Source organism: Lynx canadensis, chromosome C1 (assembly GCF_007474595.2).
Source record: "Lynx canadensis isolate LIC74 chromosome C1, mLynCan4.pri.v2, whole genome shotgun sequence".
In the NCBI taxonomy this organism is placed as follows: Eukaryota; Metazoa; Chordata; class Mammalia; order Carnivora; family Felidae; genus Lynx; species Lynx canadensis.
Window position 1 is genome coordinate 215,576,720 of NC_044310.1, and position 11,916 is coordinate 215,588,635.

An 11,916-nucleotide genomic window follows, 5' to 3' on the forward strand; every position below is an offset into this window, starting at 1 on the left:
TCTACCCAAACAGTGGAACTGAAGAAGAGATTTGATTTCGCGTCCATTCCGGATATGATTCAACCCATTTTGTTATGGGCTGGGGCGGGGGAAGGGCAGGGACGCGGGAGCAGCGGGCCACTGGCGTGGTTGAGTTTGGGGTTTGTTTCCTGCGGCCTCTGGACTTGTGTTGCGGTGTCTCAAGAGTATAAATACGTCCTGCAGGAATCACGGAGTAAGGGCATGCTCGTGGCCTGAAAGAGGCCAGTGTGGCCGGTCCGGCCCCGTGAGGCAGGGACGTGAGGACCAAGGGCTGCACGCGCGCCCAGGATGCTGTCCAGCTGGGAGGTCACTCGGCTCGTGTCTTGCGTCCATTTCTTCAACCGCCCCTCTAGTCAGCGGCCCCAAATAGAATTACTTTCATGGCACTGAGATTCAGAAATCGAAATGAAGTTTGCAACTAAGGGTGAGAATCGTCTACCAGGCAAAAAAAAAACCAGATCTGGTCCCCGGGGTGGGGGGGGGACTTTGCAGGAAATGGCTCCCGGCTGACTGTGCTCTGCAAGCCCAGCAGAGATTGGTAAAGAAAAGGGAGCAAGGTCTGAGAGCAGATAAGAGCCGGGGAGGGGCCCCTGCAGAGCCGATAAACCCACCCCCGGGACTCGGAGCCGACAGCTTCCCCCAGAAGGGCCTGGAAATCAGCTCCTCGGGGGGAACAGGTACGATGACCAGGTGATAACATTTCTGCAGATTTTATTTTCTTCTTCATATTTCTTTCTGATCAGCTCCCAGGTCCTGCAATAAACATAGATTGTTTTCAAAATAAGGGGGGGGGGACCCTTACTTTTTAACATATTTTTAAAATTTTTTTTAATGTTTATTATTTTTGAGAGAAAGACAGACAGAGCGCAAGCAGGGGAGGGGCAGAGAGAGATGGAGACACAGAATCTGAAGCAGGCTCCGGGCTCTGAGCTGTCAGCACAGAGCCTGATGCAAGGCTGGAACCCACAAACCGTGAGATCACGACCTGAGCCAAAGTCGGACGCTCAATCGACTGAGCCACCCACGCACCCCAAACATATTTTTAATTCACATTGTCTATAAGTGCACGTGAAGATAAGTTCTGAAGGCAAAGTTCTTCCACACAGTCTTGCATTTAAAAAAGTTTTTTTTTTTTTAGCACGTCTTATGACACTCAGCCTACTACGGAAGTGTTTTTCTGGAGTGCGGATCTGGTGGCAAAGTCATTGTCTTTACTCTCTGCTCTCAAGATAGTGCAGGCGGCTTCACCCAGGCGGCTCTGTCCACAGCTCGCTGCCCAAAACCTCATTGAAACAGTTGTGAAACACTTACTTTATCTAAACTGATGGTATTCGGCCCATTGAACAAAGTTGGGGGAAACACGTTTCGGAGTTTGATGTTTAAACAAAACCGTAAGGCTATTGGGTGGCGAAGGAGGATGTTGCCCTCGATGATGTTTCTTTCAAAGCACCCGGAATTTGAGGTATTTCCTGTGCTAATATGGTCACAGCAATTCTGGGTGGGCAAATATCTGCAGACCTCATGACCGCCTCTTTACTAATCACCAAGCAGAAGAGGAGAACCACAAGACGATTTCTGACTCAGAGACACTCACATCCAACATTTTGCTTTGCGGGAGACCGCCTTCCTAACATTTACTGGAAACAAAAATGCCAGCCACGCCCCGAGCAAAGATCACTCAAGCTTTGCCTCCACTCTCTGCATGAGGAGACAGAGCCCCTTTCTGTCCGCCAAGTATTTTAAGCCTCCTTTAGAACTTGAAAATGTACAGATTTTCATAGATGGTCAACGCCACTCGTGTGAGTAGCTCATGTGAAAATACTAACCAAGTTAATAATGGTGATGATCGCAGTAACAAAGCTGATGCGTGAGCCCAGCAGCAAACGTGACCTTCCTCTGTGTATCTTCTCCCAGGATGGCGTCATGGGGGAGGGGGAACTGGCCGTATCCCAGCCACCCCCCCTAGTCAGCCACCTTGCACCTTAATTAAACAGAGGGTGTATGTGTGTGTGTGCGTGTGTGTGTGTGTGTGTGCACGCACGCACATATAAATCTTAAAGGTTTTGATTTCAAAGCTGAGAGTCTGGCCTCTCCCCCATGGTCATTAACGCCTAGCACACGCTGAGTCTTCATGGACCCCGTTTCTAAGGCAGGAGGAGGGGGTACCTGACCCGGTGCATCCCTTCTGAGTGAGCTGCTCCAGTCACGTGTTTTCCCATCAGTCAGCTGGCCATTTGTAGAAAACTGCAAGCCCCCTTACCCTCTCTGGTGCATTGGATTACGCGCCCCCCCCCCAAAAGATATGTCCAAGTCTTAGCTCCCAGTAGCTGCCAATGTGAACGTATTTGGAAATCGTGTTTTTATAGATGTCATTAAGCTAAGGATCTCAAGGTGAGCCCAAAATGGATCTAGGGTGGGCCGTACTCCCACGACTGGCGTGCCCCTGTAAGAAAGGAGGGCGAGACTGGAGACACGGAGACAGAGGACACACAGGGAGAGGGAACCAGAGGCAGCGATCGGAGCAGTGCGTCTGAGCCAAGGACTGACAACTGCCCTCAGGAGCTGGGGTAGAAGTTTGGAGAGGGACTTTCCAGAAGGAGCCCACCTTGGAAGCACCTTGACTTTGAATTTCTGGCTCCAGAACAGAGAGAGAACACATTTCTGCCGTTTTAAGCCACAGGGTTTGTGATCAGCTGATATGCAGCCCTAAAACATTAATACATGCTCCTGACCTAGAACCTGGTGGTTCAGCCACAGTCTCCAAACTCTGACTTATTCTGCCTCCTTTTAGCTGCCAGCCCCACGGAGCCCAGCGCTCAGACTGACCCACTCCAGACTTTTCTGCTTGCTTTCTCCCGCCCACCCATCTGAGCCCTGACTACACCTGAATTACAGGGAGAGGTTTCTCTTTAATGTTAAAAAAAGATTCAATGCTATAAATGCTCTATACGTTTTTTAAGTTTTCATTTAAATTCCGGTTAGTTAACATACAATGTAATATTAGTTCAAGGGTACAACGTAGTAATTTAATACTTCCATACTTCACCCCGCACTCGTCACAAGTGCATTCCTTAATCCCCATAACTTATTTTTTTTATTTTAACTTCTTTTATTTTTTATTGTTTTAAATGTACACCCAAATTAGTTAGCATCTAGTGCAACAATGACTTCGGGAGTAGATTCCTTAGTGCCCCTGACCCATTTAGCCCATCCCCCGTCCCCCAACCCCTCCAGCAACCCTCAGTTTGTTCTCTGTGTTTAAGAGTCTCTTCTGGTTTGTCCCCCTCCCTGTTTTTATATTGTTTTTGTTTCCCTTCCCTTGTGCTCATCTGTTGTGTCTCTTAAAGCCCTCATAGGAGTGAAGTCATATGATTTTTGTCTTTCTCTAATTTCGCTTAGCATAACACCCTCCAGTTCCATCCACGTAGTTGTCAATGGCCGGATTTCATTCTTCTTGATTGCCGAATAATACTCCATTGTGTATATATACCACACCTTCTTTCTGCATTCATCCATCGATGGACATTTGGGTTCCTTCCGTACTTTGGCTATTGTTGATAGCGCTGCTATAAACATGGGGTGCATGTGTCCCTTCAAAACAGCACACCTGTATCCCGTGGATAAATGCCTAGTAGTGCAATTGCTGGGTCGTAGGGTAGTTCTATTTTTAGTATTTTGAGGAAGCTCCATCCTGTTTTCCAGAGTGGCTGCACCGGCTTGCATGCCCATACAGGGAGAGTTTTTAAGCAATAGAGAGACAGAGAGACGAGGGTCCCACCAAAGATCAAAGATCCATTAAGTAAGACTGTCTTGGGGGTAGAGGGGAGGGTGGTGAGGCTCGAACACCTGAATTTTTTAACCACCTCCAGTGTGGTAATGTGTAGCCAAAGTACAGGACGCAGCACCAGCCACGGGGACTTCGGCCAGCGGCCACCCCCCCTTCTCCCCACACACTGTCCCCCGAGGTCCCTTCTACAGCCACAGTGGTATGGCTCCCTGCACCGCGTGCCTCAAATTTGAGGTTTGATGAGAATTTCCTGGGTAGTCAGTCAAAGTGCAAATTCCCTGGACCCCACCCAAAGAGATGAGTCTGTAAATCTGGGGTAGGTCCAAGAATATGAGTTCTTAGAATCGTGAACTTTGTTGTGCATTAGAATCCCCTGGGAGCTTCGCAGAAAAAAAAAAAAAAAAAAAAAAAAAAGCCCAGACCACATCCTCAGACCAATTAAATCAAAAATTCTGGGGGAAGCATAGTGGCATCAGAATTTTTAAAATTTCCCAGCTGATTCCAACAATGAACCACTGTTTCAGGAAGTACCTATCGTGTACCGGGAACAACGATGAGTAAAAGAAACGATCCATGGCTTCCTGGGGGGTATTATCCAGGCGCATAATGAATATCCAGGTACTCTTCATTTACATACACAAATAAATATGCAATTCTAAACCATGCTGGGTACCCTGATGGGAAAGAATATAGTACTCTCAGAAAGACCCCTGTGGGATCAGAAACTGCCCTCTGAGCAGGAGTTGGAGATAACAAGTGGATTGGGGGCCGGAACAGCCCAAGTAGAGAGAACATCACATGCAAAGGCCCTGGGGCAGGAGAAAAACGTTACCTTTGAGGAATTCAGGGGCCTTTCAGGAAAACAGAGCAGGAGCAGGTTGGAAGTGGGGGGGAGGGCGGAGGCAGACCGAGCTAGCTGTGTGGGATGTGTTGGTTTGAGACGTGTGGGGGTTACCCACATTGACATGATAAGCAAGCAGCTCCACACACTGGTCTGCCCCAGGTTTGGGGACCCGAATCTAGCAGTCCTGCCCTTAGAAGGTGCCGCAACCACGGGCCACGTCGGCTCAGTTGAGAATCATCCTCGATGGCCCCCTCCCTCCCTGTGCCCCCAGCCAGTCGGGTATAGAATCGTTTCAATCCCCGCCCCCCCAGGTCCACCCTCTCATCTTGGTCAGTTGCCACCACGTCTGCCCCCGGCGTCAGATTCGAGAATCCAGTGTCTCTCCTCCCTGATCTGTCCTTTACCCCTCCCCCCCGCCCCGCCCCACTCCAGAACAAGCCGATCCAATCATTTCTCCCTCTTGCTCGCGTCTTTGCCACAACTCAGGGTCACCAAGGGGACAAAATAGGACATCCTCGGTACGACGATCTAAGCCCCGTCATCTGGCCTCTGCCTGCCTGTCCAGCCTCGTCTGCACCCCAGACCCTGGGTCCACCTGCTCCCCGGCCTCACTGAGTCACTGGCTGTCACTGGCCACCTCCCCCCCCACCCCCCCATACCGAGCGTCCCAGGGAAGCAGGACCTTTGCATGTGTAAGACCCACAGCTCCCTTAGGAGTGTGTCAGGCGGGCACCTGTCTTCTCCTTTACGGGGGTGTCCTCTTACAACCTCCGACGGGTGATACAGGTGGGAGCCATTGTCTCCTACACACCCACGGCCACCGCAGCCCTTCCCTGGGACTTGTGAACCTGGGATCAGAGGGAGAGGGTGGTCAGTGCCCTCCTCTCTGCAACGAGCAGGGCACACTCACTGGTGTTCTGGCTTCCCACCAGCGGAGGAAAGCCCATCTCCAGTGCGGAGAACTGAGGCTGGCGTGAGCACAGAGAAACAGGAGGAAAACGCCCCGACGGACCCGCTGACGCCCAGCCCGGGTGCGCACGACGCCGTGCGAGCCCGCTGAGCTTCTCCGCTCAGGTCTGAGCCACTTTGGATTCGAGGACTCTCCTTGGCGGCCTCAACACGTGAATCGGATGGTATTGGCGGGGAGAGAGTGGCCAGGAGGTTTGGGGGCAGGTGAGACCACGGTCCCCACCAGTGAGACGGCTCAAGCCAAGACAGTCATGGAGCCCAGGAGAGAGGCTGAGGCGGCCGCTCAGCGTCTGGGATCCCAGAGCTTCTGAGCCTTTTGTCCCCCAAAGCTGGGGCTGCCTGTCCGGTGAGGACTTCCTGGTCGGCCGAGGCCGTGCGCAGTCCAGCGGTGGACGTCTTCCAAAAAGGCAGCGGTGACAAGGGCAGTAATGACAAGGGTGTGGAATGCTTAACCCTGGTGCCTTCAGACCCCCACTCCCCCAGACACCGTCATCTTTGCCTGCCGAGAATGTACCCTCGAGTGGCCTTTGGGGCCTCCCATCTGCTTCCCCGCCCCCTGCCGCCCCCACGATTTTCCAGTCTCAAAACCACCTGCTTCAGTCCCTGGTAAGTGACGCCCGTGGCGACCCTGCACAGGTCTCCTCGGATTTCTGCCCTCATGGCTGAGCGACAACCACACTGGGGGGCCACCGCCTGGCTCAGGATGGAGGGCCGAGAGGACAGGGGCGGACGGAACTTTATGCCTGACTGTGCTCGCGGCCCGGAGGTCTGTGCCCACGCGCTGAGCGCAGACCGAGCACCCAGGAGCTTTCTCCAGCCACGCCAGGGCCGGGCCCGCCCTCCTGGTGCCTTCCAGAACCTCAGTCCAATTCCTGCCCACGTGGCACGTCCGAGCGTCCCAAAAGAAATGAACTCAATGAAATGTGAGCCGCAGGAAGCCTCTTAGAAAAACTTTGCGTTAAAGAGTTACATATTAGTGCTCGGTGCATAGCTACTTTCTTCTGGGTTTTCGGGCCTATTTTAAACCACGTGTCCTCACCTTTGGCTCTGTTGCTCCCACACACGGTTCTCGAGAAACGTCATCAAGCCACAGCTCTCCGCCTTTCCGGCTCCTGGCAGGTCAGAGCTAAAAGAGCAGCAGAAAAGGGCACGCCTGTCAGGACGGAGGCCGTCTGCCGGGCGGTCAAGCGTGTGGCGGTCACACAGACAATCTTCGACACAACAGACCCGAAATCAAACTATCCTGGTCACGTCAACCCCGGGACACCTGTTCTCCGCACCCCAGCACCGTCCCCACCCCAGGTGCCCCACCTCTGATCGCCAGATACCCCTGACGCGACAACCCCCATCCCCTGCTCTGCCCCCTCCACACTTGCTAGGATACCCACCTGTCACCTGTCACCTCTGTGCATCGTGTCTCTCTTTCGCCCCTGCCTGACCACGCAGTATTTCTGCTTGAAACCTTTTCGCAGATCCTTGTTTCCCACAGGATAAATTCCAAAACACCTTCTCTTGACATCCAAAACCCTGCACTATTAAGCCACTGCCTATCCTTCCTACCACGCCGCTTGGGTGACCATCTTTGCCAGTTTTCTTGGGACTGAGGAGGTTCCCGGGATTTGGGACCTTTAGTACCAAAGCCAGGAAAATCCCAGGCGAACGGACACACGTTGCTTTTCACTCTGGAAATGCTGAACTGTGCGTAGTTCTAGTATAGGCTGAGTGCTTACGTCATCCCCAAATGTATATGCTGAGGCCCTACCCCCTCGTGGGATGGTATTTGGAATGGGGCCTTCGGGAGGTAATCAGGTTTGGAAGAGGTTTGGATGAGGTTATGGAGGTGGGGCCATGATGAGACTGGTGTACTTATAAGAAAGGGAACACAGAGGTCTCTTGCCCTCTGTCTCTCTCTGTCTCTGTCTGTCTCTCTCTCTCCTTCCTCCACCCCTTCCTACCTCCCTCCCCTCCCCACCCCATAAGCTCACGCTGAAGAAGGGCGCTGTGAGCACACATTGAGAGGGTGGCCATCTACTAGCCAAGAAGCAAACTCTCTCCGGGCACTGATTCAGGCGGCACCTTGACCCTGGACTCCCAGCCCCCAGAACTCTGAGAAGTAAGTGTCTGTTGGTTAAGTCCCCTGGTCTGTGCTACCTTGTGGCAGTGGCCTGGGCTGACGAGGAAAGTTCCCTACAATCTCTCCAGGACTTTCCCACACAAAGTGCTGTTCAAGAGCTTCCCTCAGCCCGGACTCTTCCCTGGTCCCTCTTTTCACCTGGTTCACCGCTGTTTATGCTTCAAGACAGTTCAGGAGGCCCCTCGGCCTGGACCTGTTTCTTGACTTCTCCTTGGCACACACGTGGCCGAGCGGGCATCTCTCCTCTGTCCCACGGAGGACAGAGGAGACAACCTCAGACATCTGTCTGAGGATGAAGCTATTACAGGGCTGCGGTTGGGCTGACCTCCTCCTTGGGTGTCTGGCTCTCTCGCGAGAGGGGATATCATCACGGGCAGGACCTCTGTCTCAGTCATCTTGTATCCTGAGCCTGGCTGGACGCTGACATGTAGGAGGTGGTCAATCAGCGATTTCAATCAGTTAATCCATGACACCCATGCAGAAACAGCTGCTAAAAAAAAAAAAAAAAAAAAAAAAAAAAAAAAAAAAAAAAACCTAAACTCATTTCCAATTAGCCCTTTGGCCATTTTGAACACACACATTTTCCAGTTGAGCTTTTTAGGTGTGCGGGTTCCATGAGGAAACTGATTCAGAATTGGCCAGCAGTCCTGGAAAGACTTCAGTGTCTAACGACACTGTAATGATTAATTTTGGAAATATGCTCTCAGATGCTTAATTTGCTGAACATTTTGGAGGGGATTGACACAGTCACTAAACATGTTTTAAATTTGACCCTATGAATACGTCCTTGTGATTCTGCAAGGACTGTTACAGATTTAAATGGTACAATAAATATAAAGGTGTTTCAAAATATGTAGGCACTGATATAAATATCGCACACTATCACTGAGGTCATTCCCCCTCGATATTGCCGTGGTGACGTCTCCCGAAGCACCCAGCATGCTGAGCGTAAGAGAAATGGGAGATCCGGAGAGTTCCTCTGCCCGCTAGCACGCAGCTCGCCCCAGTGATGACTATGTTCTGACTCTCCAACTCCATCAGACCAAACGGGGACAACACCATCTACCTTACGGGGTTGGAGTGCAAATAATGAGCTGGTAAACGAACAAAGCCTGAAGCCCCAGAGGAGGATGGTGTCGGTGATGGCGTTGGGTGAGGATGTCCCTGGAGTGGAGTGGAACTGGATAAGATGGCTGACGGTGTTCATGACGCTGGTGTTGGGTGGTGGGTCCCAAGGCTGTCAGGTTGCCTTGACAGGGCTCAGGTGTCCTACTCATAAGGAAAGGGTTCAGTAAATGCTGACTCATGGACAGAACAAGTGGCTTAAGAGTCATTTTATTCTGCCACACTTTGTCCACCATATTGAATTCAACAGGCTCAAGGATGTATGATATTATCACAGTCCAACTTACATTAAAATAAACATGGCACCTAGGCTGGCTTTCCAGGGCCTGATTTTCCTACTTGATAATGATTACTCCAACTAAAACATGCTTCCAAATATGAAGATTTTGAATGTTTTGCCTTCTCCCCTGCTTCCTTTTGCCCATCTATGGTCTCAGCTTGTTGTATGAGCCCTAACGTACAGCTGGGGACTTTCTGGCCTGGCCTGGTGCAGAAGCTCCTGCCTCCATGCCCGGTGCACCTAAGTGTGAACACACAGAACTGATCTTGCAGCTTCCGGCTGCTTTTCCCTCGAGCACCACTTCCGAGCAGTGACTAGAAAAAAGCTCCAAGCTCGGTTCTAAAATTAGAAATAGCCACTTTTAATTAAGTCTAGGTTTTGGCAAAGAAGTCATTGCAACTCACAGTTGATCTCTGAGAGTAAATCAAGAAGTCACCAAAGGCATGTGACTCCTTCTTGGCCAGACTAGAGGGGTCACCGCCCGTGTCTGTGAATCAGAGGGAGCACCGTCGCTCGGCCAGCTGGTTTTTCCCAACCAGACACCCACACTACAACTTAATGATTAGCCATTATTCTTCCTTTCCTCCCCTTCTAACCACTCCTGCTTTAGCAAAGTCCAGACTCATTCCACAGATGCTTATGTGAGAGGAAATCTACATTAAACCCAGATGAGAAAAATATGCTTGAAAGACGAAGAAATAATTTAGTGCGATAATTGAAGGCTTAAAATCATATATATTGGCATTAGTCTGTGCATAAAAATTGTAATGTACCAGTGATAACTACATGGGAGTTCCCTAAGGGAGTCCACATAGCCACAGCATGGGACCATAGTAAAACAGTGTCATAACATGGAATCTGCTTCTAGGTGCAGAATAAATTAGATGTGTTTGCCTGGCACTTATAGCCTTTACTAATAATGAGCTCTCATTGCATACATTTAAGCTTTTGTGTTGTCATTTGACTTCCTCAAAAATGTCTGTTATTGGCATTATTTAACTCAAGATCATGAAACTGGGCTGTAGAAAAAGCCCAGCATTCTAATTGAGGAAAAGAGACACTATGTACTACTCTCAGAGCTCTCTATTAAAATAGAACCAAAGAAATCAGGGGCGCCTGAGAGTCTCAGTCAGTTGAGCAACTGAGTCTTGATGTCAGCTCAGGTCATGATCTTGCAGTTTGTGAGATCGAGCCCTGCATCAGGCTCTGTACTGACCATGTGGAGGCTTCTTGGGATTCTCCCTCTCCCTCCCTCCCTCCCTCTCCTTCCCTTGCTCATGTTCTCTCTCTCTCTCTCTCTCTCTCTCTCTCTCAAAATAAATAAACTTTAAAATGTTTAAAAAAGAACCAAAGAAATCATAACCAAAGTTACCTAATTAAAAGCAAATCCTTATACTAGCAAATCAAATTCTACAGTATATTAAAAGAATTATTCACCATGATCAAGTGGGATTCATTCCTGGGCTGCAGGGCTGGTTCAATATTTGCAAATCAATCAACGTGATACATCGCACTAATAGAAGAAAGGATAAGAACCATACGATCCTGTCAATCGATGCGGAAAAAGCATTTGACAAAATACAGCATCCTTTCTTAATAAAAACCCTCAAGAAAGTCAGGAAGGAAAGAACATACCTCAACATCATAAAAGCCATATATGAGAGCCCCACAGCTAATATCATCCTCAGTGGGGAAGAACTGAGAGCTTTCCGCCTGAGATCAGGAGCACGACAAGGATGTCCACTCTCGCCACTGTTGTTCACATAGTGTTGGAAGTCCTAGCCTCAGCAATCAGACAACAATATGAAATCAAAGGCATCCAAATTGACAAAGACGAAGTCAAACATCTACAAATGACATGAGACTCTACATGGAACACCTGAAAGACCCCCCCCCCAAAAGCTACTAGAACTGATACATGAATTCAGCAAGTTCACAGGATATAAAATTAATGTACAGAAATCGGTTGCATTTCTATACACCAATAATGAAGCAACAGAAAGAGATATCAAGGAACTGATCCCATTTGCAATTGCACCGAGAACCGTAAAATACCTAGAAATAAACCTAACAAAAGAAATAAAAGATCTGTATTCTGAAAACTATAGGAAGCTTATGAAGGAAATTGAAGAAGACACAAAGAAATGGAAAAACATCCCATGCTCGTGAATTGGAAGAACAAATATTGTTGAAAGGTCGATACTACCCAAAGCAATCTACACAGTCAATACAATTCCAATCAAAAACAGAGCCAGCATTCCTCTCAGAGCTAGAACAAACAATCCTAAAGTTTGTAGGGAACCACAGCAGACTCCAAATAGTCGCAGCAATGTTGAAAAAGAAAACCAAAGCTGGCAACATCACAATCCTGGACTTTAGCCTGTACTACAAAGCTGTAATTATCAAGACAGTATGGTATTGGCACAAAAACAGACATATAGACCAATGGAATAAAATAGAGAACCCAGAATTGGACCCACAAATATATGGCCAACTAATCTTTGACAAAGCCAAAAAGAGTATCCAATGAATAAAAGACAGTCTCTTTAGCAAATGGTGCTGGGAGAACTGGACAGCAACATGCAGAAAAATGAACCTGGACCGCTTTCTTACACCATACACAAAATAAACTCAAAATGGATAAAGGACCTAAAGTGAGACAGGAAACCATCCAAATCCTAGAGAAGAAAAAATGCACCAACCTCTTTGACCTTGGCTGCAGCAACTTCTTACTTGACATGTCTCCAAAAGCACAT